Raw genomic sequence first — 27,095 nt, 5'->3', positions numbered from 1 at the left:
CCTTCCCCACCCCATCATGGGAACGAGGGACGTGTTTTAGATAGGTCGATCATCCGGCTCCACGTTCGTCGGGGGCAGGTAAGGTTTTACCTCCACTGCATCTCAGAACTTGTTGTTCTTAGCAAAATTAAAAAACTACAAGTCCACAGATGCAATGGCTGGAGGGAAGGATGAGGGGTAAAATCAGAGCTAGTTTAGGCTGTCCTTCATGCCAGGGAGCCATCTGATTCCCCCCCCCCCCCCCTTATTCCTACTGCCCCAGTACAACACACCGGATGGACGTAATGCAGTAGAGAGAGCGGATTGTTTAGTAATGTAAACCACGTGAATACTTTTTTTTTTTACATGCGGTATATCAAGTCCAATAAATTATAATAATTAAATCAAAATAAGGGACTCATTCTGCAGATTCAGAAGAGTATCTGCTCCTACTGGAGGTCCATCCCCTCGCACGCTACACACTTGGCACCTCCATCGGTGATCCTTGATCTTCTGTCCCACATAAACATCTAGACCAATGCTTCCCAAACCAGTCCTCAGAGACACCGAGCCTGTCAGGTTTTCAGGATAGAAAAACCAATAAAGCCTAATGGGTACACTAAATAACACATGAAAAGTACCCACAAATGTGTGGAAATGAACCCAAAAGGTAAATAATTTTAAAAGGAGGAAAAAATATTTCATAACCCAACTGTGGCAAACAAGTTGCCTAAAGTGGTTGGGCTGCTTAGTCGTGAGTCTCCACAAATGAATCTGCATAAGACACATTTGCAAGCATTGCCTCCATTGTATGCGAATGTGAGTCATGCATATATTCATTATGGATATCCTGAAACCCAACAGGCTTGGGTGGGGCACCTCCTTGAGGTCCTGGTTTGGGAGCGAATGCCCTTGACACCTATTTTCGACAACTGGCAGCCACGCTGAACAATTTCTGGATGAGCCTGCTTGCCAATGCTTACCAGCTGGTCTCATGGTGTTTTGTTTTGTTTTTTTTTTTCTTTTCCTGGACAAGCCGATCCAGTCTGGATTCACCCCCAACCCTTGCATGGACCCGGACTTGTAGGTTTGATTTCCTTAGGAACCACACATCCATTTTTGCAGGGGAAGGGCGCATGTTTCCGAGGGAAGTGTAATAGAAAGAAATGGAGCCAAGATAATAAGAAGTAAAAGTTGCCCACGTTTACTCTCAGAATTTAGTCGTGCCTGTGCTGGCAATGCACTGATAATGCAATTAATTCCGAGCACAGAGCAGCGGTCCGCCTGGGCCTTTCACCAGATCAGGTGATGGGATTATCATAAAGTGATGCTATTTACAGAGAGAACATCGCTCCCAGCGTGCTGGCTCTCCAGCCTCAAACGGCGACAAATCTCACGTCCCGTTAAACCTTCCAATAACAGCAGAGGACTCTCCTGAGGCGGCGATAAGAGGAAGGGCCATTAGCCGGGATGGGAAGACAGGGCTCAGTTGTGTACCTGTGTCAGGGAAAAGAAAGAAAATAAGAAAAGCAGACTGTAAGATCAGCTGAGAAGGGCAGCTCCCCCGTGTAACCTCCTTGCCAGCTGCTTCTTAATTAGGTCTTGGTAATTATATTAATTATGAGTATATTAATTTATTTCAGTTAAAATTTCTTATGAACTGCTGTCGTCCAAAGTGGTTTACAACAGTAAAGATGCCCAGACATATGTAACTATCATATAACATACATACTTATTACATAACCCATAATATTATCACATGAGATATGAAACACATTAGATGTTCCATACTCCCTTTACTGGGGAGGTGAGCAGAGGACTGGTAGGACTGAACCTGCAAACTCTAACCTCCTGCAGGCCCTTCCCTCTTCGACCCAGCTCAGCTCAGCTCAGCTTGACGACCTGACTTGGTCATCAGGGGCAGCCTAATCCAGTCCTGGTTTTGCGGTTCCAATTTCTGTAAGACAGACAGGAACTACAAGCCCATGGAGCAAGTGCCCCCCTTTGAAAATGGTTTTCTCTTTTTTCTCCCCTACCTTCCTAGTCCCCCCGTCCCCCCCCACCACCACCACTACCTTTGCAGCCCAATCCCAGTAGGCAGGAGCGTGGGGCTGGGCAGCCGGATGGGTCTTCCTACTACCGGTGTCTCTTCTTCCCCGCTGGTTCCCAGCTGTCTGAAGTGCACGGTGCTCCGGAGGTTTTGAATTTGAAACTGAATCGTGAAGGACAGAAATGTTCTAGTGGCAGGAGAATGTGTTAGAGAAGCACCAGCCCTGAGCCATCAGCTCCGCTCTCAAACCAGCTGGGGCTGGACAACCACGGAGGGGGGGAGACGGAGGAGGAAAAGATGAGAGGGGGCTCAGCTTTGCAGGGGGGCAGGGGAAGGTGTGATGGGGATTTTGAGCTGGAGGTCAATGAGGTGCAGCACGGGGATTGTATGGGCGAGGGGTTACAAAGACTCATGGTTTGGATAGGGTGGAGAGTGGGGACTCCGGGTTGTTAGAGATATCTCAAGTCTCCCAAATCTTTCAACAGACTCCCAAGCTATCTGCTTCACTTCCTGAACTGACATGTGAATTTTCTTCTGTGACAGGATCACGGGGGCTTGTTGATCACAAAAGGCCTGTGGCGCCACAATTCCTCTTGTAGAGAGCACACCCTCACTTTCTCTGTGGTGCACTTTGGGTTTAAAAAGGAAGCGCTATAGAGAGGAGGAGGCTGGCACCCGCAGAGACAATGAGCGAACAGAGGAATGTGATATGCGGGGGGTTTGCAAGGCTCTGGAGAATGAGATTGCTGTAAGCATGGGGGAGTGAGACTGGGGCAACGTGTGAGATAGGGAGTTGGTGGTATGAGTGGGAGATATGGCAGGGGACTAGGGAATATGATTGGGAGGTGTGATATGTTCAAGGGATTATTAATGAGGTTTGTGAGATTGACTGGGGATGTGAGATGGGGGTAAGAGTTGGAGGAGTGGAAGGGTGGGGAAGGAGGGAGATTGTATGAAAGCCCTGAAGAACTAGTTTATCCTGTCTCATTTATTCTCATAAAATTCTTGGCTCTATGATTCATTCTATTCTCTTGCATCTTCCTTCCCTCAAGAGGCTTAGGTTTCAAATTCAGATTATTTAGAAAGGTCTCCTACTCATTGCCGAAGGTGAGTATCATTATATTTTGATGGTATGGATATATCTTTAGTAAATGAGGGGTAGCTCTTCCTACCCATAATGATAGTGCCTTTATAACAGCCAGAGTACTTTGGGAACAAATCTTTTTCCAGATGGGGACTCCCACAGTGTATTGACAGTTATCAAGGCTCATATTTCACTGGAGCAGTGTTTCATTTATCTAGGTGTAAGTGGGCGGAACAGCATTCACGTTGACCAGCACTGTTGTGCTTTTAGTAACATGGATTTAGTTGTTATATATTTATTTTTTTAATCTGATTAATAACTCACCCAAACACAATAAATAATAACAAACAAACATATCATTTAAAACATAATGTATATATAAAATCCATACTCACATAATTGTAAACCACCTCAGGATGGAGTTCCTCACACTTCGGTGTCCTGGGCTGATGGCAGGGATGTGATGGTAGGTAGGGGCTCAGGAGGGCACATCTGAAAAGTCCTCTTTCCTGTTAAGTGTTGTGTGGCCAAGTGTGACTCTCTCAAGCTGTTTCCTGGGGGGGGGGGGGGGGGGGGGGGGGGGGGGGGGGTAGGAAGGGAAAACAGGGATTAAAAAAAAAAAAAACGTTAGGAAAATGACCTTTGAGGGGATGTTGGTCTAAAAGAAAACCTTACCTTACAATAAATGAACCTCAAAGTAAAAAACAGTTTATTATACTAGGAAAACAAAACAAAAAAACATTAAAAACAGTTTGGGAATAAAGAAATATTTTCCTTTTAAACAATGCTTCCAGAAAAATAACCTTTATACACTCTTACATATATTTAAACAATCGTTAGAAATGTCAATCAATTTAAGCCTTTTTCTTGTAGTGCAAAATACCTTGAACCACAATTAATAATTGTATTCTTTTTCTTATAATACCTTATAACGTGTCAAACAGATTCAGATAAGTATTGTCTTTGAATGTTTCTTGCCATGCTCTAACCATGTGTACATGTTTTTCTTTTCAGGCTCTCCATATACAGTGTCCCTGGAGGTAAGTATCTTTATCAGCTATTTTTATCTTTCTGTGTACTGGACAGGCCATATCTTATTATTTGTGTCCTGTGGGGTGTGCACACTTAGCTCTGGTCCCAGATAGATGCTAGGATGCAGTGGTCTCTGTGGCACTGAGGACCAGGCTTTCCTACCAAATCAATGATAAACTAACTTCTGGCACTGAAAAGTTTCTACAACCTAATTAAACTGGTTGCTAGCTAGGAAAAATAATCGGACAAACAAACATGCTCTATCTTAGATATTGTTTAAAGGGGTATACATACACCCACTTTCACAAAACACTACCCTTCTCTCTAATAAGGACAGCTAAATAGCACTGCGGTCCTGTCCAAGTCTTTACCATTAACTATCCTGTCCCCTTACCTTGACTTAACGAACCAGGTTTACCTTCTAGTGAAAAAACACTTGTGTGCCTCTCTCAGTTTTCTAAGGCACACCCTAGCACTGTTATTATACTAATCTGTTTAGCTATTCCCTTTAAATTGGTGGCTGAATACTCTAAATTTGTTTTTCTCTTGGAATATGGCAGTGCCAGTACAGCATTTCTGCTGTAGTCCATCCATATCCATTCCTTCCCTCTAATTCTTTTTTTCTAAAACTCTTTGTCCCCAAAGAGCAGATCCCTGCTCTGATGACCTCACAAAAATAGTTCCAGTCTAAAAGTTTTCACATACCTTAATCCTGTGCTCACCCTCCTTCCTCATTCCATGGCACAGGTGTCAGCCATGTCTATTTAATTTCTAGCATTTTCAAAGTAGCTGTGGTGTCCCCAAAACCTCCAGGGGGCTAGTCACTTTACTCCCCTGGTATTCCTATACTGGGCCTTTCACTCCCATAAGGATATGAGGCTATCACATTGGGCCACTGTGATTGATAGGATTACCTCTCTTCTCTAGAGTGCTGAGGAGGTAGAACAATGGGTTGCAGGTAGAATAGTGAGCTGCAGGAGAAAAAACCCCAAAACATGTTTTTCTTTTTAAAATAAGTCAAGCTGTTTCAGCCCGGCTCTCGACTGAGCTGCACTGGAACTTGGACAGCCTCTCCTCCAATCAGCCCTAAACCATGCCAGCAGGCACTTCCAGGGAGCATCTCCAGGGTCTCATCCCTCAACCACAGGTAATAAAAAATAACTTTTCTTTCTCTCAGCCACATAGTAATATAACATAAACATAAAAATAATAAAGCTAAAATGGAATGCAGTACACTAGAAACATAAACTTCCATCAATCACAATATTAACAATCACTAAAACCCTACAAAAAACAACCAGGTCTTCACTTGGTGAATAGGTAACTAATTATGTATTATTCATAAAGTATCTCTCCCAGAACAGAGTTCAACAAGCAAGGTTTTGCAGTACACCCTAAAAGGTCCACTAACAAATCCCAGTTTGTCTAAACTCCTTCATGGTTGATCTTAAAACTCCAGTGGGATAATAAAAGATAAACAGTCCTTTAAATTGAAGGGGCATTCTCCTCTCAAGAATCGACTCCTTAGCCAAAGCTATTGGCCTGCCAGGTGGATGCATCAAAAGTTTATGTACTTTCGGAACCATGTAAAGGACAGGAGCTCTTGGATGTTTGTTAACTAAAATGTTTTTCTCTGAGTTAGTTAGATATCCATGTTCAAAATCATATTGTATAGTTTGTGTCACTTCAGTCAAAATGTCATTGGTAGGGTCAGTTTCAAGTTCTTGGTAGAACTCAGAGTTTGAGAGTTGATGGAAAACTTCTTCATAATATTGAGCACATCCTATGGCACCGCCTTTATCGGCGGGCTTGATTACATCTCTCCTAGAATGTAGACAATTTAAAGCAATAGACTCGTGACAGGACATATTATAAAATAACATGAGCTCTTATCCATCTTACATTAAAGATACATCCAGCATGTTAGAATTTTTAAAAACTACCAGTGTTCAACCTGATTGCTTGTTGGTCACTATGGACATTGAGTCATTATATACCCTAATTCCACAAGATCAAGCTATTGCAGTCAACTCTGAGTTATTGTCTCAACGTCAGCACCCGCAAAGAATACTAACTTTTTACATTTTTCGATTATTATCATTGGCACTTGGAAAAAATTATTTTCGTTTGATGGAAAATACTTTTTACAAATATGAGGGACCACCATGGGTGCGGCTATGGCCCCAGACATTGCCAATATTTTTGTATCCCATTTTGAATCACAATTATATATATGACAACATTTGGAGTCATCACTTGGTATGTTGGAAGCGATATATCGACAACGACTTTATTATCTGGAATGGATCAGTTTCCTCTCTTTTAAATTTTCACAAGTGGCTCAACAATTTGAACTCATATTTGAAGTTCATGATTCATTGTCATCATGAAAAAATAACCTTCCTAGATATAGCAATTACTAAATGTTCTAATTCACTAAAAACAAGTATATACAGGAAATCGAGTGACCTTAACAACTTATGACAGTTTTCATACCACCAATTTTAAGAGAAATCTTCCAGTGGGCCAGTTTTTCAGATTGAGATGTTTATGCTTGGCAAATCAGACAAAACAAATGGCAGAATGATTCCTTGATAGAGGATATCTACTTGTCTGTGTTAAATCAGCTTATCGCAGAGCCTTGTATAGCAATCACTATGATTTATTTTTGGAAATAACTTCAGATGGGGATTTGAACAGGCGGACATGTGTCCTCAGACATTCAACTTTATCTGTCCCAATCTGCCAAGCTATTAGGAGACAGTGGCTGAGTTTACAAAAAAATTCACCTCATGTTTCATATCATCCTGAGATTTACCTTTTCCAGAGGCCATAACATTTGAGATCAAGTTCTACATTCCAGCTACTTTGTACCAACACCGACCTCAACAATTATAGAATGCGTTCAAGAGTGTTCTTTTTGCCAATTAAAATCTGATGTGGACTGTATCACTTTACCTATGAGCAAATGTGTCCCAGTACCCTTGTCTACATCTTGTAAATCATCTTTTCTAGTCTATATGATCTCTTGCCCCTGCTCTTTGAAATATATAGGAATGACTACACGCTTGCTTAAAATTCACCTCACTGAATATAAAAGTTGTTTTAAAAATCAGAAGTTGGAAGCTCCTTTAGTGTCACATTGCCTGGAATTCCAGCATGTTTTTGAGGATATTGACTGGACTATTTTGGAAGTAGTTCCGTTTCATTGGAGAGGAGGTGATCTTGCCCGTAAACTTCACGTAAAGGAACAGAAGTGGATTTTTCATCTGATAACAGTGTTTGCTTTGGGTCTAAACAAGGAAATAGAATGGTCAGCTGTCATTTGATTAATGTAATATGTCATTTTATGTGATGACTTATGTATAGACACCAGGGTATTTAAATTGAGTTCAATATGGGCCTGCTTTTCAAGATGGCCGATGACTCATGCATTCAGATTGTCCTGGTGTTTAGTACGTACTATTTCAATTTTCTTTTAAAGTTGCTCTAATCTTTTATTTCTGTATTTCAGACAATTTCCCACGTACAAGGACTAATTTTTCCCGGTAAAACAGAGAGCCCCTGAAGCAGTTTGCACAAAACATGATATCATGTTGGGCTATTTTTTCCTTCATTGAAGGGAAGTATTGAATTTTAGTGTTTTTCTATTAATGGGAAATTTTGATCAAATCATCAGAATTAATTTAACCTTTAAGGAAATATATTATAAAAGGAAAAAAAATCACATCTTGAAAAATATACCACAAAAAGAAAATAAGTCATGAAAGAAAAAAGGACTTATGATTAAACATGACCCGTAATGGTGAAAATTTGTAGTAACTGTGGGGTGTTATGAAGGTCCTCCACATACCTTTAGAAATATTTGTAGATTAGAGAAAAATATAAAAAATTCTTTTGTAACATGTCTAAGTATTAGTACTGATATGATCCTGCCATTTGGAATTTTTGGGTATACTGGCAGCGGCATTGGCATCTTATATTAATTGCAGCCACTGTGCACTCTTTAAAGATAACCCATCAAACAAGGAATTACAATAATCCAACAAGGTAATTATCATTTGCATGAATGTGTCACTTAATTTGTCTTTTCAAAGAGAGGCCAAAGTCTGTGATTTCACTGCAGTTGAAAAAAGGAGCTTTTTGAGATGGTCACAGTTTGGGCTTCCATATTCAATGCTGAATCCAGGATTACTCCAAGACCATGTACCTATGCTTCTAGCAGGAGCTTGCAATCACCAAAATTAGTTAAAAAAAATGGGATTCCAATTAAATAAAGCTTCTGTCATATAGAAGATTGGGTTGTTCGTTGCTCCTGCTGGAATTCAGGTACATTTGTTTCAGTTATTCTCGACTGTTAGTAGAGCCAAATAGCTGCCACCAGCCCTCAAATCATGGTGTTCTTGGAAGAGACACTGTTCTTATCATTTTAAGTGAAATGAACCTTGTAGAGTTTACAAAAATCAAAATGCGCTCGTTACTCAGTTTTCTGACCTATCTGATGCCTCCTTCTGTACTTCTGTCTTTTTACCTCGAGCACTACATTTCTCTTTTCCAGTTTTAATATTTATTACATTATTTTAGAAATATTACAAGAATTACTTCTTGAATCACCATCAGTGAAGGTCAGCATGCAACAATGCACTAGCAGGTTATTCATTTCATCACATCTTGGTCTAACCAGGAGGTTGAGGATTAACAAAAATAGCCTTATCACCGAGGAAGAGAGAAAGCTGAGAAGGCTAATAAAAAGCAAACCTAAGAGCTTGCTAACTAATTAGATCTTTACAAGGACACTTCAAGTAAAAGAAGGTACCTAGCTGAAGCACCTTAGGGCTATATAACAAAAAGAATTACTTTCTTTTCTTTTGCAACATCAGGGACGACCTTAATTGTTGAATTATAAACTTATCTCTAGACCTAAGGAATCATCCATTCTTTATCTGATTTCAAAGCAAAATTTACTATTAAATGAAATTGCCTGCCCATCAGATTTTATCAATAAGGCAGAAATGTCCAGACTATCAAAAAACAGTCCATGTGGGTGAGAAACGTCATCCACTGAAATAACCTTCTGACTGGGTGGAAAATAATAAATCTTATAAATAGGAGGAAGCACTTTAATAGGAATAGACAAAATTTCATTCCTATAATGATGAAAAATCATTATTGTTGTCATTGTATCCATTTTAGGAAAATTAATAAACTGCAATGTCCATCTTTGAACTTACGACCTTAAGAACATAAGACTTGCCAACCTGGGTCAGACCAAAAGTCCATCAAGCCCAGAATCCTGTTTCCAACAGTGGCCAATCCAAGTCACAAGTACCTGGCAGGATCCTAAGGGGTAGATAGATTCCAAGCTGCTTATCCCAAGATAAGCAGTGCATTTCTTCAGCTAAACCTTAATAATAGTTAATCGACTTTTCCTCCAGGAACTTGTCCAAACCTTTTTAAACACAGCTAACATCTTTCACCACATTCTCTGGCAGCAAATTCCAGAGCTTAATTATGCGTTGAGTAAACAAATATTTTCTTTTATTAGTTTTAAATGTATCACCTAGCAACTTCATTTTATATCCCCGAGTCTTTGTGCTTTTTGAAAGAGTAAACAACATAAAAGACACTATATAGAAACGTGATGCAGTAAGCAGGGGAGAAAGAGAAGGGATTACATAGTAACATTTACTGAACCTCACTGTAGGGCTGAATGCTGTCCCTGTCTCAGATAACAGTGACAATCCTGAATAAAGTTTGGCAGACCCCAGCTTTATATCTCTCTCTGGCTTTCAGCTGCTTCCAAATGTCACTTTTACAAATAGTTGAGTCTGTCACTTCAGACTGGACAGCAGCAGTGATGTCATCAGCTGACTCTGTTAGAGATTAACCATTTCAGTACCAGCTGCTGGCAACTATTGAATACTGCCACCTGTATATCTAGTAAAAACATTTTTTAAATGAGAAACAAAGAATAACATTTAGAGTCATATTACCTATTTCGCCACAGAACTGCATTTTCCAAATTTCCATCTTATGTATTAACGAAGTGTCCTTCATGATCTTCTAATTTCGTATATTTTTCTTCTATATTAACCACCAGATTTCCATAGTCCTTAAGTTCTTTCTCTTAGCCACCCCCCTCTTGACTTAATATCCTTTAACTGAACAAGTAGTTGATGAACCTTTCACAAGTCAAAAATTGCCTTCTACAACTCATCCATTATAACTACTGAAGATTTTCTTAATTCAAAAGACTGTCCACTGGAAATAACTGGGGGAAAGCTGTAACTTACCTGAGGGCAATATATTATTCAACTCCCTCCCCTTCCATAAAAACCCCAACAACATCCATCTTGCTTTGTGGATTGAATACTGCTCCAAGGCCAACTGACTAAATTCGTCATTCTTTCTTGGATGCCAAAACACTCCTCTGACCTCCTCCTGTTGGTATCACATGGTCTGCATCAGCAGCCACGACCACAATACTGAGAGTACTGGGCAGTTCAGTACCAGCTATAGTGGAGTGATGCATCCCTCCAAGAACAGGGACACCTCAGAACCCAGAAATGCCACCCCTTATATCGGCTGAGTCCTGGATGCCACTGGACTTGTTGCCTGCACATAAGCCACAGGTCTAAAAAAGAAATCAATTGGGACTGAAGCAATCACAGGCATGGGTTCAGAAGGATAAACCCAGTCTTTACCTGTCTCTTTTGCTCATAGGAAAGAGAAAAAAGGTAAGATGAATCTGGACAAGACCATGAAGCTTCACTGATGTGCTGCCATCTTGGATCCCTCCAAGCACAGTGTTTCCAATTAGTGTTGCGACCTTATAAAGTTCAATCCATTTTGCTGACCATGGCCCCTTGTGAACATGGAAGAGGATAGGAGTGAGACAGTATGGTTGGGGGAAGAGAGAGTCACTGTGGGGATCCTTGGACGGTGGGGAGGATGAGAGCCACAAAGAAGGCAGCTGTTGTGTGTAGAGAGGAGGAAAGGATAAGGGAGCCAAATAGCTGAAGATTAGTGATGGTAACAACCCAATGAGGGGATAGATGGAGGATTAAGAGGGGCAATAAAGGGGGAAACCTTGGGAGATGAAAGGTTGGGATAGGGAGAACTGGAGGGAGAGAGGAGAGTTGAAATCTAACTACAAGTTGGTAGAGAGGCAGAGAACAGAGAAATGTAGAAAAATCAGATGAAAGGGAAAGTTCAAAGGCAGATGTAGTGAAGAAATGAAGAAAAGAGAAGAAATTGAAAATGGAAAAGAGGCCCTGAAAAATAATTTAGGAGAAGATAGGCATGAGATGTGAAGAGACTGAGATAAATGGGGTTAGAAAAATAAAATGTCCAGATATCAAAAGTAGAAAAAAGCATTTTATTTTCAGTTTGATGGAATATATCAGCTTTGGGAATGTGAATTTCTAACTTTTCATATTGTTCCATATAGGAGGAAATGCATTTCTGTTTCTCTTTCTCCAGTATAGCACAGTATGCAGAGTCTAGCTTTTTGGAGTTTCCATGTCAAATTTTGTCTGCACATTTCTATTTCAAATTTGTGGTCACTTATTCTATATTTGTGGAGATTTGGTCTGTGTTTACCAAGGTATGTATTCGTGTTCTAGCATCTAGTGTAATATTTGCAGTGCTCCCTTTTGATGTTTTTGCAACATATAAAATGTTGGAAAGTATGTTAAAGGGGTCCAGGTCTATCTAACTGTCAATCCAGCACACTTTCTGTCTAGGGACAAAATAGCTCTACAAAGAGTGAACACAAAGTCAGCAAATTTAGCTCACTGAAAGAAAACGGGAATATCTCAGACAAGTTTGAAAACTGTAAACATTGGATCAGTATTTTTGGAGAATGGACTCTCTCAAAAAATTCTAAGGATTTGCTTTCATTTGCAAATATTAAAATATTAATGATACCCTTTGCCATTTGCATTCAAAATGACACAAACCCCACTATGAAATGTCCTTAACAAAAATACCCCTATTGGATCAGGTTGGCCTTTCCCCCTCCCACCCAATATGTAGAAAACGAGATGTGACTCTGGTCCAGCCAGTGTCCCCCAACCAGCTACCCCTGTTCCCTCCCTCCAGCCCTGCAGAATGTCTCCCAAACTCCCCACCCTGAGCCAGCAGCAGGATCCCCCTTTACCTGCTTCCGGCTTGGTTTCTATGTTGGCTCTGATAACACTATGGGGCCGAGGCAATACAGTGCACTCAACCGAGCGCACTGTATAACGCGCACTCCAACGCGGGTTAAATAGGCGCTAATTCAGCCCCTAATGCAATAGGGGGATTAGCGCCTATTTAACCCGCGTCGGATGCGGAGTGAATGTAATAGCACTCATCACGTGAATGAGCCTATTACTCATTTACTCCGCATGCAAAGAGATAAATGTGCGTCTCAGACGCACATTTATCGCTCAGCTATTAACGCTTAGCTGAGCGCAGGTAAAAGAAGTGCAGAAAAGCAGAAAAAAATGTTTTTCTGTACTTCCTTTTTTAAGTAAAAAATAAAAAAATAAATAACTCGGCAGACCGGAGTCGGTCTTCAGAACCGGCAGCCATGGCGGGGTCGCGTTAGCAAGGAGGCACTAAGGTCGCGCAAGCGACCCTAGCGCCTCCTTGCTAGTGTGACCCCCTAATTTGGATACTGCATGGCACCCCCCTTGCGGGCGCCATGGGCGCGTCAGGAAAGCAGGCGTTGACTTTTCAGCACCCGCCTTCCGCGATTTATATTGCATCGGCCCCCTATGGTAGCTGCATTGGCCAAAATAAAGGTAGCCAGTGTATCAGCGCCTTGCTCTCCCATCCCAGGAGGGGCTTTTTTTTAATCTACAATTTTGCCATGTTTAGATGGCGTGAGAATGGGGTGGGGATAGAGGGGATGAGTGGCAGATGATTTTTAATGTGTGCTATTGAAAAATAGCATTCACCAAAAATGAAATTTAAATAACCCCTCCCCCCACTGATATGTAAATGAATAAAACAGAATATTCATCCCCTTCCTCTCCCCCCCACCCATACACACACAGTCAGCTCTCCTGGATCAGCCTGTTCGGGATAGCCCAGAAGGCTTGGGATGACCAAAACTGACAAATAAAACGTCCGGGGTTTTCTATTCAAGGTAAAGCTTCTCCCCTCTCTGCCTGGCTCGTCTCCTGACTCCTGTGTATGTAAGAGAGGACTTTGCCTTCAGAATAAGAGTTCATTACTTATGACTCGCGGCCTGTCAGGCGAATGGTATTAAACTCGACGGTCTCTCACAGACAAGCTGAAGGACAACCTGCAATTGTAACTCACACGGCTCATGAATATTTGCTACATTACTGCTCTCTGATGGCTTTTGGGTCTCATGGGTTTTTTTTTCCTTTAACCAGAAAAAAATAATCAGTTATACATCAATCAACAGAAGGTATGTCGCAGCCTCCGGAGTCAGATCCGATCCCTCTTTGCCAGTTACAGTTGCGTAAATATTCTGTGGCTTTCTGAGCTTATTTCTAGGCACCTCTGTGCATTCATTTGCTCTGTTTCTGGGGAACTTTTTTTTTTTTTAACCAATTTGGTCTATTTCTAAATTGCTGGGAATAATCTATCCTTCCAAGCCACCCTGGTGTGCTCTTCTCCTGGTGAGGGAGCATGGAAAGTCTCATTTGTGGTCAAGAGGCTAAGAGAGGGCAGTGGAAGGGAAGAGGAGGATCCAAGAGTTCAAAAATCATGCAGATAAAGCAGCGGTGCAGGGAGGGAAGTAAGGAAAGAAGAGTTGGTTAAGCCTCCGTGAGCTAAGTTTCTCTCTCGCTCCCTATCCCCTGTGGCCCTCCCACCGCCTGTTCCCATTTCCGATTGATGGTGCAATGGAAGGCTGAGAACTGGAAGAGAAGCATCTTCCTTCCCAGGGCTGAGCCCTTCACCACCCGTTTCCAACAACGTTGCTGTGAATCCTATGAACATTGTCCAAACCACTTCTATTATTCCTCTCAAAAAAAAAAAAAAAATGAAGGCAGAAGATCTGAGTATGAGTTTTGAAAATGACATGGTAACACCAACAAACTTTCCTGCTTCATTTTCTGACGTTTCTCATGCGAAATGACACAGAGCCAAACAAAATGATATTTGATGTGGTTATATTGTCTCAAAAACCAACTTACTTTGCAAATAGCAAGCACTACATCCATTTCGTGAGTTCCTTCCCCTACCTGCTTGATTAGCCAGAACCCACTTTCCGCCGACGGCTCTCTCCGAAGCAGCACAGTCCAAAGACACGGGCACCCTCTGACATAACCCTCCCACCCCGGCAGCCCCATTGGAAAAATGATCTGCAAACAAGCCCTCCCTACCCTTCCCCACTCTGACCAACTTTCCCCCAGCCTATCCAGAAGGGACCCGCATGCAGCCAACAGGAAGACATCTCCATCCTCCAAGGCTGTGCTTCCAGTGCCGCCTGTAGAGGAGCTAGCCCATGGCTACTTGCTATTCTTTTATTCAATGACTTTCAGACAAGGGACCAGTCCTTATTCAGAACGAGGGGACCAGTCCCTGTTCAGAACTAGCTCTAAATGCGGATTGGTTCCCTTTTTGAAAGAGAAGTGAATAAATGGTGGGTCTGGATTGTAATGCTATTGTTTTGAATATTGTGCTTGTGTGTTTATTGTTTGTAATACTGTACACCACTTTGGGTGATCATCGTGGCAGGAAAAAGTGGTCTAGAAATTTGTAAATAAAGAAATGACTAACAAGTCGCTGTAGTAGGCTAAGCTCCTCTAGCAGCCACGGTCGAGATGCGGAGTTAGAGGAGGGAGGAGGGTAGCACATACCTCCCCCTAGCTGGCTAAGTAGGGGAGTTTCTGGTTAAGCAGGGGAGAGGTGGTCAGCGTGGCAAGGGGCTGTAGTCTTTGCTCTTCGTGGATTTGTGGAAATAGAAAGGAGACAATCGGGTGCCCGCATCTTTTTCTGTTAAAGCTAACATTTATTGGACTAAAGGTTGATTTCCACCCACATAAATCTGAACATCAACCCCTTTTTCTCCTGCATCACATAGGTAGTTTTTACATCATGCTGATTAGGGAGAGAGAGAGCGCCTAGGTAGAGAGTACATTGTACAAATCAACTCCTCTTTTATCTTTCATCGCTCCAAATGACAGAAATTCTTCAGTGATGTCAATTTTACTGTTCGTACCTCTGACTGTGTATGTAAAACTTCCCCCAAACCTACCCCACCCCCAAACCTCACCCTGAGTTAAAAGTGCCCCCTCTTACAGTGGTATAAATAGTAAATTTACATATTGGCTTTCTTTCTCTCTCTCTCTCCTCTCTTAGTTGCATAACTAATGTCACATGTGCATTGTGCTATTTAATGATACTTGACCCAGAAAATGAATAAAAATATAAAGGAAACTAAAAATGAGATGAAATCACACAGCAAGGCCAGCAGAAAAGAAATTTCCTGCGTGGGACCAGGCCTTCATGGGACAAAGGACACCCATATGTGGGACAAGGTGTCTGATTGCCATCTTCTCTACAGGGGCCCGGAATACAATGGGGGAGGGGGGTGACACGTTTATGGAAACAATTCTGTGGGAAACACTCTTAGAGCTAAGGTCATTTTAAAAGGACTTTTTCCATTCCATGTCTATGGAAAAATCTTTCTTAAACAAAGCCCGAAGAAACATTTCGAGGCTGTAAAGCGAAGCTGGCTTCTTGAAATTCTAATGTATGACTAATTTGGAGGCTCTGATTTCATCTGATCACCATTTTGGGTCCTCGGAGGCAAACATCGCTGTAGGTTCCCTGGCTATTGCCTGCCCCTCCCCCCCTTGCCAGCTCCCCCATCCTACAGTAACAGGTGAACTTTAAAAGCCCGACGCATGCCAAAACCGGGAGATAGGCGAAAGTTTTGGCCATCACGCTCCGAGTGGATTTTAAAAGCCGCCTGAGTGTGCACGTATTTCCCAGTACACTCACAAATGAAAAATTCCAAAAAAAAAAAAATGGGCAGGGCATGAGCGTCCTGAATTTATGAATGAAACCAGCAAATAAAAACTTATGCACACAAGCGCACATCGGGGGTCCCCTACCGCAGAACTTTAATTCTGCTATGGATGGCGGTTAAGTCCTAAAACGAAAACATTCAGGCATATCAGCAGGGTTTTAAGGATCGGGGTTAAAAGGGGGGAAAGGAGAGCTATTTAAATAGGGGGCTTAGGAAGTCCTATCCCTTACCTGGGTGAACTGGGAACGAAGTGATTAAACTGGTAATTGCGTTGGCACGCGTTTCTATTAAAGTCCCCCCACCTGCACAGTACAGGTGGCATTTGCACGTACATGCACATGTCCACATAAAATTGTGTGCACACGTATGCGCGTTTAGCCTATTTTATACCATGCGCACCTATACGCACGTGGCCGAGTCTCTGAATGCGAGCCGGCATTCGCGCGTACACGTGTGCCCATGCGGTAAACCTTGCACCGAAATGTCTCAAAACCTATTCCTATTTGTTTACACTGCCACGTTGCCAAAGTAGTAGGTAAAAAGCCTTTCAAGGAGGAATTTTCAAAGCCATTTACTCAGGTAAAACTGGTGTTTTCATCCATGCAAATATCTGCTCTAAAACAGCCCAGGACTGCATGTGTGTAAAAGTGCTCGCATACGCGTGTAATGTAACTCGGTTTCATGCTCACTGCTATGCAAACCTGGCACGTACTGGGCTAATACCCTCCCCCCCCCCCCCCCGAGGCATTTTTGAATCAAACTTAGGCTACAGTCTGCATGTAAAAGGTTCAGGCTGACTTTACCCTCCCCACACGGTTATAAAATCACCCTCTCCAAGTCTAATGAAGTCTGCAGCAGCTGTGGAGGACTGCTGCTAATCCCCACTGTCTGGCCCTTTGCAGGAGGGAGGCGAGCCCATTATCATCAGGCAAAGCTTCATCAGAGACTGAGAAACAGACATCAGTTTATAACAAGGAGCAACCAAATGAAGTCCTACGTGACGCGACTTAGTTCTATTGTCGAGAATAGTAGTACTCCCTTCTAGCCTTTGGGGTTTTCAGGCGTTCCCTATTGAGACAGTGTGCATGCAAATCTCTCTCATGTATATTCATGAGGGATTCGACCTACCCAGACCCACCGCACTCCTAACATTAACCCTAAGCCCATGCCCTAAGTGGGGTTTTTTTTTTTTTTTTTTAATATTCCACTTTTCGCACTTTCGGCACTTCAAAGCAGATTACATTCAGATACTGTAGGTATTTACCTATCCCCAGATAGGAAACATAAGAACATAAGGCTTGCCATACTGAGTCAGACCAAAGGTACATGAAACCCAGTATCCTGCCTCCAACAATGTCCAAGCCATCCCAAGGGGTAGGTAGATCCCAAGGGTTCAATCCCAAGGGTTAGATAGAATCCAAGCTGCTTATCCCAAGAATAAGCAGTGGATTTCTGCAACTCTACCTTAATAATTATTAATGGACTTTTCCTCCTGGAACTTGTCCAAACCTTTTTTTAAACACAGCTATACTAATAGCTTTCACCACATCCTCTGGCAACAAATTCCAGAGCTTAATTATGCGTTGAGTAAAAAAATGTTTTCTCTTATTAGTTTTAAATGTATTACCTAGTAACTTCATTGTGTGTCCCCTGGTCTTTGTTCTTTTCAAAAAAGTAAACAACTGATTAACATTTACTCGTTTCATTCCACTCATTATTTCATAGACCTATATCATATTTCCCCTCAGCTGTCTCTTCTCCAAGCTCACGAGTCCTAAGCTCATTAGCCTTTCTTCATAGGGGAATTGTTTCATCCCCTTTATTATCTTGGCCATCCTTCTCTCTACCTTTTCTAATTCTGCTGTATCTTTTTGATATGTGCTGACCAGAACTGCACACAATACTTAAGATGAGGTCGCACCATGGAGCGATACAGAGGCATTATGATATTCTTTGTTTTATTCTCCATTCCTTTCCTAATAATCCCTAGCATTCTGTTTACTTTCTTGGCTGCTGCTGCTGCACACTAAGCAGAAGATTTTAACGTATTTTCAACAATGACACCTAGATCTTTTTCCTGAGTGGTGACTTCTAATGGTAGAACCTTGCATTTTGTAGCTATAATTTGCATGGAGGTTTTTGATTTTCACTCAGTGAGTTTATTTGCCTTGCTTTGGGGAAGGTATTTAATGTTTATTTTGGTTTGGCAAACAAACTGAACCAAAATAAACATTAAAGGAAATCTGGAATCCCCCTCCCCCCCAAAAAAGTGAACCAAAGCAAAAGTTTGAGGGCTGCACATCTCTAACAGTCTGGTGGTGTTCAAAAATAAATCCTTTACTAGAATAATGCATGGAGATGAATAAAATCAGTATGATGGACAGTGGAGAACAAAACTGAAAGACAGGATACGGTCACTTCCCATACTAGGGGTATTCTTCCTCTACTAGCTGAGGTTCTCTTTGGAGAGAGCGCTCCCGGGCTCTCCTGTTTGGAATCTGTTGTCTGGTGTGCAGATCTCCCGTAGCATAACTGGAAGACTTTCCTGAACTGGTAATATTCTAACGATTCCTCCCAAACAGCAACTCTCAGGCTGATACAGAAAGAAACCCGGGAGAGCGGGCGAGCGCCCGCTCTCCCGGCGCGCACACAGGCCAGTGTCCTGTGCGCGCGATACAGTAAATAAAATTATGCTAATTAGGGCCCGCGGTAAAAGGAGGCGCTAGGGACACTAGCGCATCCCTAGTGCCTCCTTTTTGACAGAAGCAACGGCTGTCAGCGGGTTTGACAGCTGACGCTCAATTTTGCCGGCGTCGGTTCTCGGACCCGCTGACAGCCACGAGCTGATTTTAAATTTTTAATTATTTTTTACTTTTGGATCCTCTGACTTAATATTGCCATGATATTAAGTTGGAGGGTGTACAGAAATGCAGTTTTTACTGCTTTTCTGTACACTTTCCTGGAGCCGAGAGAAATTAGCACCTACCTTTGGGTAGGCGCTAATTTCTGAAAGTAAAATGTGCGGCTTGGCTGCACATTTTACTTTCTGAATCATGCGGGAATAACTAATAGGGCCATCAACATGCATTGTTGCGGGCACTATTAGTTTCGGGGGGGTTGGACGCGCGTTTTCGATGCGCTATTACCCCTTACTGAATAAGGGGTAAAGCTAGCACGTCAAAAACGTGCGTCCAACCGCAGGTTAACAGTGCACTTCGCCGGAACGCACTGTACTGTATCAGCCTCTGAAAGTAGATTTCCTGTCCGCCTCCAACTAGGAATCCACTCTGCACACCCTCAAGGCAAAATCTTCGGTGAAAGGCCAGGAGTATGGGACAAACTCCCCTTTCACTATTCTTCACCTGTTTTTGGTTTTTCTCCTCTCCCTTCTCTTGGAAAGCCTTGACCTTGAGCCTCTGCCACCTTCCCAGGATGGAAAGCCAGATGAAAAGAACACGAGCCAAAGCTGGCTCATGAATTTTGTGAGACTGCGTTCCTTGACGAGGTGCCTCTCGCACTCTGACCTCGTACCCCTAGTGTCTGTGAAGACGCTGATACATAGAGTAAGGGACACTTTAGTGATGCCCTCACGTGCGCAAGAGCAGAGTGTGAGAGCACCGGGACATTCAAAAGAACCAAAGGTGCTACAAGTAAAGCACCAAGGTCATGGTGGAAATTCAATGGGTTATGTCAGTGCTGGAACTAACCTTTATTTACTTTTAAATGTGGCATTCAGAGGTCTATGGCTATGGAACTTCCCAGTTATTTGTTAACGTGTTTTCCCTTCACAGTTTTTCAGAAGGGCGGCACTGTCAGCGCTACCTTTGGAAATCCCCCTTTCTCTTATTCTGTTATTTCATTGAATGTGTTGCTCTCCTAAACAAAAACAAAAAAAAAAACAACAACCCATGTTAAACAGAATTTTAAAGCAAGCAAAAATAAATCTCCTAACGTCTTCCTTCAAGCATAGATTCACGTGGTACCTCGGGCCCCTTGATTCCCGCTGGCCAGAACCCCTCCTCGCCTTCCCTCCCCCGCTGCAGCCTCTGGAAATTGCTGTGCACGTCTTCTGATGCAGAGAGAGTTGTTGCTTCTAAATCGGGCAGGTCTGGAAGTGTTGGGCAGAGGCCTCTGGGTCCTTCACCCCTCACAGCTCAATGAGCCTGAGGTCAGTGAAAAGGGCCAAGGCACGGACCGCGCAAGCCCAGGGGAGCAACAATCTGAGCCAGCCTCAGGCAGGGAAACGAATAGCCTGGGTCATGCCTGAAGTAAGAAGTTGCTTTGCAGAAAAGCAATCTTTCAGGGGGCCTTTGCCCAATCGCAGACTCGCCTGAGTTTTCCGGCCCCAGGCACTGGCAACACTGGGCCATCCGCAGAAGGTAAGGACTGGTATCTCCTTAAATGTCGTACGTATGCAAATCATAGGCCTTGAAAAAGGTGAAGGTGTAAATACAGAGAGAGAGCCCATAACATATGGGATGAACACGCAAGAAGTATGGAGTGAGCACAGAATGAACATGGGATGACATACATACACATAGAAGAAGGAGAGAGTATGTGACCGAGAGTTACACACACACACACACAATGGAAGAGGGAGAGAGTGTGGGACCAAGGGTTACACACACACACACACACAAAACCCAAGAGGACTTGCAAAGTTTGATTTCTGTACAGTGAGGTTTATGATCCCTGGAACATTTTAAGATTAATTTCATACATTTCCTAGCCAATGCAGATTTTCACTTTGAGCCAGCCTGCTGCTTTAAGCCCCGGCTGACTGCACGGTTCAGATGTCACCGATTTCCTAAGCTGAGTGGGCTGCTGCCACGGCAGCATCCTAATTCATGCAGGAACTAACCGGCAAATCAAGGTGAGAAATCCACACTGCCAATATTTAATCTCTGATTCAAAGGGCCTGAGAGTGCATGCAGCACCCCAGGCACCTTCAACACAGGGCTGGAGGAGTCCTGCTCATTTTGCTTCAGTTCTTATGATTAAATAGACATTTGAGGGGCAAATAACTGCTGAAACCTTCAACATGCATGATGCATGTTCTGAGGATTATCTTTTGTACTTTTTAATATTTGTTTATCCAGCTTTCTAGTAAACAATAAAAATATTAACGTAGTGAACAATATAATCAATATACATAATTAAAAATAAGTTGAAAGTAAAATCGTAAAAACAAGATGAACATTATAAAATGAATAACAATATAGCATAAAACACAAAATAAAAACAGAAATGGTTATAACATGGAGTTGATAAACAGTAATCCACAACATACATCGCCATTAAAAATGAAGCAGCACAGCCAGAATACAATTCTGATTTAATAGAATAAATAATCGAGCAAAGAATACCCTGCTAAGGCTTATTTTCTAAACACTTCTGGAAATTGCCATGCTTTCATAGCTCTCCAGAGTCTGCAATCATCTGATTTGTGTGGCGTGCCTCGAAAGGCAAAGCAGGCCACCCCATAGGGGCTAGACAAGCCAAGCAAGCTTGTCTGGTGCCTTCCAGCCTGATCTCTGTGCAAGGTGGTTATTTTAACAAATTGGTTTGCAGTGATGGTGACTGTCTGACTGGTTGACAGGGAATAAGAAACTGAACTAAGCACAGAGGGTGAACACTTTTCACCTCCTTGGTTTCTTGACTTTGGAGATAAGCAGGAATTTTGGGGGAAACAAGTTTTTTTGTCTCAGACGTTTCTTCCTGCCCCATCGGGCCTTCAGCTCAGTTGGAACCAGGCCTGGAATCTGGATGCATGAGCCTTCACTAGCAATGAGCTGGGGCTTTTTCCCTATTGTATAAGTCCCTCCAACATACTGTATATAGTCCTAGTCATTACCCCCTTGGGAGCTCCTTTGGGTGCGAATTGGTGTTGGCTCTTCAGACTGGTTGGCTGCTTTTTTAGCCTGGTCTTAGGTTAATGGCGAGGATGGTTATTCTGGGGCTTTGCTGTCTCTTTCTTTAATTATTATGTGGGTTTTGGGTAAGAGTATAATTTTGGATGTTTTATTTTCTACAATGCAGCTTGCCTGCGGTCGTTATTCTTATGTATTGTTCTTTATATGAAGAGAGAGTGTTATTTTGCAGACATGTTGTGAACTGCCTTTCCCTCCCCAGTGAGAGCAGGGGTTGAGGTTGGCAGCATCCTGGGATTCTTATTCATGCTTATTTGCAAATTTTTTAATGTATTTTACTTTTTTAAGGTTTTATTATTATGTACAGTGTTTATTGATGTACTTTGTTTCTAAGTTGTAAACCATCTTGCTTTCCCTTTTTGGGCAGGTGGTGATATAGAAGCCTAAAATAGAACTAGAAATTGCCGTGACAGTCCTAGGCCAGGAGCCATGCACCAGAGATTCTTCTGGAAACTTACACTCACAAGCCCTGAATCTGGCCACTAAGTGTCACTCTTGAGAAATGATCATGTCTTTACGTCCTCCTGTTACCCCCAGGGGTGGTGAACAGTGGAACTACAATATCTCCAACCCCGGCCGACCCAAAGCACAGGAGACCTGACTCAAGGGATTGAATCGGGGATCCTTTTGCATGGCACTGCACCGCGCTATACATGATCCAGGCCCTTGGGCTACTTGCCGCTTAGTTTGAATGCTGCACTCAGTTTGCAGCAAGTCAGCGGCCCAGTCAGGTGGCAGGGCAAAGTGTATTTTTCCTGTCCCTTGGTGCTGCGGCACCCCCTGCAGGAGGGAGTCGCTCTCCCAGGTGCCTCCGCTTTGCAGAAAGTAAGTTTCCCCATCGGGCACCGCATGGACTTCCAAAATGTGTGCATCCCTAAAGACCGTGCCCACCCAGCAGGAAACCAGTTATCAGGCTTTCCATGGAAAACCGTCAGCAACCTGCACAATATTTCCTTAGCAGGGGAAAGCTTCAATACTCTTGTGACTAACTTGCAAGTTAGCTTCCCTTCATGTAGCAAGTGCCAATTAACAAAGTGCATGTTTAAGAAAGCGGAGCCTGCTAGCACATTATTTTGAAAGGGTCGTAAGATGCTCTCCCTCCTCTGTTATCCTGGACCTCTGGAAACAGCCATTTTGGTAAGAGAGTGGCAAATGACATCACATTCACTGCTATCTGATTGGTCCATGCTCTGTGTGTGTCATTTGCCACTCTCTTGGTCTCATGGCCACTCCCAGGGCTTCATAGGCTGACTGGAGTTCCCTGAGCAAGGTGCAGCCTCTCACAGGAACATCTGGAGGGATTACACAAAACATACAAGAGGTTTCATAAGCTGTTGAGCAAGGGCTTAAAGGAATACATACCCAATTATCCAGCAAGGCCAAGAATATGCGGGAGCACTCAGTCACAGTGTGCCATGGGACTACAGCAGTAATAATTTGACATGGCAGAGGGTGAAAGTTACTGCTTGCTGTGTCGGCTTTCGAAATACTGACGGTAAAACTAAGGAATATTTTGTTATTTTCACTGTCTTTAAGCCACTCCCTTCTATTGTATGCAGCTCCTGCCTTGGGAATATGTTGGCAAGAGTGTAGCCAAACATTCAGGAGAGGCCATCTGTGAAGTGCTGTGTTCATGCGTCAGAGGGCTCAGAATAATGTGTGCACGCAGCTCTGAGGAAGATCCGCTCTTCAGTTGTCCCTGTTGTATTCATGCTTTACGCGTTCCAGTGATTTTGATGAAAGTCTGCTCTTCAACTGTCTGTGCTATATTCATGCGTTACATGTATCAGTGTGATACCTACAATGTTGGTGGTGATGAGGGAGGGGAGGTTCTGATGATGAACTGCACAGCAGCATTATTCCCGAATGTCTTAAAATTCATAACAGTGAATGAAGCAAAAGTAGGAGGAACTTTCAAACACTTTAAAAATTGAATTTCTTCTCAGGAATGAAATACATATCAGAGTGAAGGAAGAGGATACTGATTATCTGGTTTTGTCAACTGAAATATCTTTTTTTTTTTTGCTAACATTGCTGCAATAAAGAAGGGAGTTTGGGTTCTCCCAAGTCCCAGAGGCCTAGGGCTTGGGTTACCAAACGGATCCAGGTCATCAGGACAGTTAGAAAACCAGGATCCACAATTAGGTGTGTCCCTAATGCAATCCTCTCCCTCCCCTGCCTGACTCCCAATGTATTTCCACCTACAGTCAATGCTGGGTTTGTACAATGAGAGGCAGAGGGACACATCCTGAGAGCCAGGAACCTTATTAAGCTCATCCTCTAAGAATTATTGGATATGACAAACTCTGCTGGGATCCTTGTGTGGCCTTTAACTACATTTCAGAGACAAAACTGAAGCCAAATATTTACAAGCTCTAAGATGATGTGAACCTTATTGGTTAGTGATGCCAGAGCCAGGATTTAACATGCGAAACAGGGCGATAACGAGACTTGCTCAAGGTCACAGAAGGAGAGTCAAAGGCCGACAGACATGAGTCTTCAAGGCATGACCCAGGATTTCTCCCGACTCCGGGTCCAACGCTCAAGGCACTAGAGATCACATTCGCTCCTTGGTTGGTTCCAGAAAGAATAGGGGGAAGCCAGTTCCCCACCCCCCTTCTCCCTCATCTCCGTAAGCAAAAGAGGCTCACGGCGACATGAGCAAGGATTAAACAGTTCAGTCACTGCTGTCTGACACAGATTACTCAAGTGACACACAGTATTTGCACTGAGTACATCAGTCACTCGTCAGTACACCTCTCTCCCTGTCAGAGGGCGCAACACATGATGACTGTGCTCCACAAACTCTCACCAAGAGAAAGGTATTTTTAGGCCTGATCACGTAATTATGTCATCGTCGGCTTCTTCAGCCCCCGCACCCCAATGGCAGATCTACATCCATCCCAGGCAGCCCGCAACCCAACTCATGAAAGAGCGACGGATCAGGCGCCCACTTATGCTATGCCCCCACCCTCGCCTGTGCGTGAACGGCAAATCATTCTTCGCCCATTAATGTAACGTAAGTATCAGCTTCTAAGCTACCGGCAGCCCAGAAAGGAACAGCTCCCTGCTTCCCCTCGTTGAACACGGAGTGCACATTAGGCATGTGCGTTTTCTGGCAATTTGGGTTAATTATATGTCTGAGTTGCTCATGTTTTAAGTACACGCTCTGCAGCTGTAAATGCATGCCGTCAGATAGTTTCGGCTCGTTAAACCTTTCCCTATCTGTGGGATGCTGCTGTTCAGGTGCATTTAATATTCCTGTCGACAAGAAAGGCTCACCCAGCTGATGCCGCTCAGGCAGGCTGATGCTGCTGGAGAAATTCAGCACCAAAAAAAATGTTAAAATCCGGAGTACAATATTGCATACTCCTGCATTCTGTATGTGTCGTAATACAATATAATCACTGTCCAAATTCTGCAAGAGAGAGCGAGCGTTCCGCACAGGAGGGGAATTCCGTGCAAATTCTGCATTGCGCAGTGGTGGGGCCGGGCCGGGGCTGGGGCCGGGGCCGGGCCTCCCCCCCCCACCAGGAGTGACGCTGGGCCCCTTCGATAGTCTGTGCTGTCAATTCATGGCCTTAACTCTGGCACGCCGTAGCTCACGGACACCCGCCCCTCCCACCCTTGACCACGCAACAACAGATTAGGTAAACCAAGATAACTTTTATTAAGTGGATGAAACGGCCACAGCCAGCATTTAACATTATAACCTTATTACTTTATATTGCAGCAGCTTAAAACGCAATTGGCATTAGCTAAATGCCACGCCCTCACCGGTACCTTGCTTGTTCTTCCCACCCCAATGCTTTTTTGGAGACGGCAGCCCTCCATCCTTCCGCTCCGTGAAGGTGGTATACCATTGGCACCCCGCTCCGTGAATGCCGATCCCGCCTTCCGCTCCGTGAAGGGGGAACACCCGCCACTGGCATCCCGCTCCGTGAACGCCTCCGTGGCTACTGCCGCTCCGTGCAGTATTCTGCCGCCTCCTCCCACCCCTGGCCTTGCGGGCCGCGGTTATTGCTTATGCCAGGCCTTCATTGGGCCACCCCCAGACCGGCCATTATCTCGGTCTCCGCCATGCTGGCCTTGCGGGCCGCGGTTATTGCTTATGCCAGGCCTTCATTGGGCCACCCCCAGACCGGCCATTATCTCGGTCTTTGCCATGCTTAGTTATATCCATGCCCCCGCTTTCCCCCTATGCAAAGTCCTTGGTGCTGTGCTCCTCCCCTTCCCCCTCCCCCAACACCAAAAACTTCCCCTCTATGCAGTGATACATCCCCTTATGCTCCGGTGAGGGCACCCGCCTGTTCCTTTTGTTATGGCTGTGACAACTTATCCCCCCAATCCCAGTATCCCCTTGCGCTGTGGGGTGGTGGGAGGGTTGCTCTCGATTCCCGGCTGCAAATGTGCTCCCCTCACCCCGCCCTACCTCTAAGTACCTGAGCTCAGAGACGCCGCCTTCTTTGTCTCATTGGCTCATGCCCAGGTTTGAACTGGCCCCTAATCCTATTGTCCGCCCCTCTCCGCACCTAAGCTGTGCCCCCTCCCCCCTCCCTCTTACCTGCCGCACGTCTGCCCAGTTATACGGCCCATGCCTCAAGAGGCGGGCCTCCTTAACTCTGGCACGCCGTAGCTCACGGACACCCGCCCCTCCCACCCTTGACCACGCAACAACAGATTAGGTAAACCAAGATAACTTTTATTAAGTGGATGAAACGGCCACAGCCAGCATTTAACATTATAACCTTATTACTTTATATTGCAGCAGCTTAAAACGCAATTGGCATTAGCTAAATGCCACGCCCTCACCGGTACCTTGCTTGTTCTTCCCACCCCAATGCTTTTTTGGAGACGGCAGCCCTCCATCCTTCCGCTCCGTGAAGGTGGTATACCATTGGCACCCCGCTCCGTGAATGCCGATCCCGCCTTCCGCTCCGTGAAGGGGGAACACCCGCCACTGGCATCCCGCTCCGTGAACGCCTCCGTGGCTACTGCCGCTCCGTGCAGTATTCTGCCGCC

General features: G+C 43.8%; 1 protein-coding gene across 1 annotated transcript in view; it reads right to left on the bottom strand.

Moving 5' to 3' along the window:
- Positions 1-943: 943 nt before the first annotated feature.
- LOC115073633 (corticotropin-releasing factor receptor 1-like) overlaps positions 944-27,095 on the bottom strand; it is a 246,210-nt gene continuing 220,058 nt past the window's right edge. Inside the window, 2 exon segments of the mRNA XM_029572234.1 lie at positions 944-1,476; positions 3,509-3,667. The gene's annotated coding sequence lies outside the window, so the exon portion shown is untranslated.

This window comes from Rhinatrema bivittatum, chromosome 12, assembly GCF_901001135.1.
Source record: "Rhinatrema bivittatum chromosome 12, aRhiBiv1.1, whole genome shotgun sequence".
Classification (NCBI taxonomy): domain Eukaryota; kingdom Metazoa; phylum Chordata; class Amphibia; order Gymnophiona; family Rhinatrematidae; genus Rhinatrema; species Rhinatrema bivittatum.
This window is presented reverse-complemented; position numbering and strand designations above follow the sequence as displayed.